The following is a 3,211-nucleotide window of genomic DNA, read 5'->3' on the forward strand; positions in this document are numbered from 1 at the left end:
TTGATTACGATGGATTTACTAAGCTGTCGTATTCGGGTTTTTCTTTTCTTCCGATGTCGATGTCATTCGTTTTTTTTTACCTATTTCTACGGCAGTGATTAGCAAAACACTGCCGTTTTTTTTTACAATCAATCTCGGCCGGATCTGTGTGATCCGTGCTGGGGTTCTTATTTTTTATTTTTTTTATTAAACAATGTAAAATCCCCAAAAAAAATGCGTGGGGTCCCCCCTCCTAAGCATAACCAGCCTCAGGCTCTTTGAGCCGATCCTGGTTGCAGAAATATGGGGAAAAAATTGACAGGGGTTCCCCCATATTTAAGCAACCAGCATCGGGCTCTGCGCCTGGTCCTGGTCCCAAAAATACGGGGGACAAAAAGAGTAGGGGTCCCCCGTATTTTTAAAACCAGCACCGGGCTCCACTAGCTGGACAGATAATGCCACAGCCGGGGGTCACTTTTATATAGTGCCCTGCGGCCGTGGCATCAAAAATCCAACTAGTCACCCCTGGCCGGGGTACCCTGGGGGAGTGGGGACCCCTTCAATCAAGGGGTCCCCCCCCCCAGCCACCCAAGGGCCAGGGGTGAAGCCCGAGGCTGTCCCCCCCCCATCCAATGGGCTGCGGATGGGGAGGCTGATAGCCTTTGTTGTAAAAGAAAAGATATTGTTTTTAGTAGCAGTACTACAAGGCCCAGCAAGCCTCCCCCGCATGCTGGTACTTGGAGAACCACAAGTACCAGCATGCGACGGAAAAACGGGCCCGCTGGTACCTGTAGTACTACTACTAAAAAAATACCCAAAAAAAGACAAGACACACACACCGTGAAAGTATAATTTTATTACATACATACACACATACATACATACTTACCTTATGTTCCCACGCAGGTTGGTCCTCTTCTCCAGTAGAATCCAAGGGGTACCTGTTGAAGAAATTATACTCACGAGATCCAGGGGTCCAGGCTCCTCGGGAAATCCAGGGGTAATCCACGTACTTGACAAAAAAAACAAAACGGTGTCCCGACCACGAACTGAAAGGGGACCCATGTTTGCACATGGGTCACCTTTCCACGAATGCCAGAAAGCCACTCTGACTTCTGTCTAAGTGGGTTTCATCAGCCAATCAGGGAGCGCCACGTTGTAGCACTCTCCTGATCAGCTGTGTGGTCCTGTCCTCACTGACAGGCAGCACACGGCAGTGTTACAATGTAGCGCCTATGCGCTATATTGTAACCAATGATGGGAACTTTCTGCTCAGCGGTGACGTCACTTTAGGTCAACCGCAGGGCAGAAAGTTCCCATCATTGGTTACAATGTAGCGCATAGGCGCTACATTGTAACACTGCCGTGTGCTGCCTGTCAGTGAGGACAGGACCACACAGCTGATCAGGAGAGTGCTACAACGTGGCGCTCCCTGATTGGCTGATGAAACCCACTTAGACAGAAGTCAGAGTGGCTTTCTGGCATTCGTGGAAAGGTGACCCATGTGCAAACATGGGTCCCCTTTCAGTTCGTGGTCGGGACACCGTTTTTTTTTTTTGTCAAGTACGTGGATTACCCCTGGATTTCCCGAGGAGCCTGGACCCCTGGATCTCGTGAGTATAATTTCTTCAACAGGTACCCCTTGGATTCTACTGGAGAAGAGGACCGACCTGCGTGGGAACATAAGGTAAGTATGTATGTATGTATGTATGTGTGTATGTATGTTATAAAATTATACTTTCACGGTGTGTGTGTCTTGTCTTTTTTTGGGTATTTTTTTAGTAGTAGTACTACAGGTACCAGCGGGCCCGTTTTTCCGTCGCATGCTGGTACTTGTGGTTCTCCAAGTACCAGCATGCGGGGGAGGCTTGCTGGGCCTTGTAGTACTGCTACTAAAAACAATATCTTTTCTTTTACAACAAAGGCTATCAGCCTCCCCATCCGCAGCCCATTGGATGGGGGGGGACAGCCTCGGGCTTCACCCCTGGCCCTTGGGTGGCTGGGGGGGGGGACCCCTTGATTGAAGGGGTCCCCACTCCCCCAGGGTACCCCGGCCAGGGGTGACTAGTTGGATTTTTGATGCCACGGCCGCAGGGCACTATATAAAAGTGACCCCCGGCTGTGGCATTATCTGTCCAGCTAGTGGAGCCCGGTGCTGGTTTTAAAAATACGGGGGACCCCTACTCTTTTTGTCCCCCGTATTTTTGGGACCAGGACCAGGCGCAGAGCCCGATGCTGGTTGCTTAAATATGGGGGAACCCCTGTCATTTTTCCCCCCATATTTCTGCAACCAGGATCGGCTCAAAGAGCCCGAGGCTGGTTATGCTTAGGAGGGGGGACCCCACGCAATTTTTTTTGAAAAAATAAGCACTTTCCCACCCCTTCCCACTGATATACATGCACGGATCTCATGGATCCGTGCATGCCTATCCAATCACGAATAAAAAAAGCAGGTCTGTTTTTTTTTAGCACTTTTTTACGAGTTGTAATTTTTCACGGCAGTGTTTGTTCTTTTTTTGCTTTGCACTTCTTAGTAAATGACCGAGATTCATACTTAAACAGCCGCGTTTTGACCGATGGTGTATTCATTCGTAATTTTTTACCTGAACTTGCAAAAAATTACGAATGCCCTCATCACTGCCGTGATTAGTGCTTAGTAAATTACCGAGATGACACTTTGATGAAAAAACGGCATCTCGGTCAAAATCGGGAGCTTAGTAAATTTCCCCCAGGGTGTCCAAAAATAAATTGCAACTATGTCAAACAAAGGTGTTATATATAGGCCACTGTTTATCTAAAGGCCTCAGACACCTGTCCCCAAATAAAATTGCAGCCATCCAAAACATAAGGTTGCAAAAAAAAGCTAAGGGGTTTCCTAGGAATGGTGGGTTACTGTAGAAACTGGGTACCTAACTACTCACAGCTAACTGCACCCTTGTATGAGCTGACCAAGGCTTCTGTACCAGAGCCACTCATACATACAGAACAAACAACTATGTCATTTCAACAACTTAAAAATGACCTGACAGCGGCCCCTGCTCTGGGGCTGCCTAACTATAAACAAGTATTTTCTCTCTTTTGCCATGAACACCTAGGCCATGCCACAGGTGTCCTTACACAGTTTCATGGGGAAAAGCAAAGACCTGTCGCTTATTACAGTGCACAATTAGACCCAGTAGCACGTGGCCTACCTGTTTGCCTGCGAGCCATAGCAGCAGCTGCATTGCTGGTA

Source organism: Pseudophryne corroboree, chromosome 10 (genome assembly GCF_028390025.1).
Source record: "Pseudophryne corroboree isolate aPseCor3 chromosome 10, aPseCor3.hap2, whole genome shotgun sequence".
NCBI classification, from domain to species: domain Eukaryota; kingdom Metazoa; phylum Chordata; class Amphibia; order Anura; family Myobatrachidae; genus Pseudophryne; species Pseudophryne corroboree.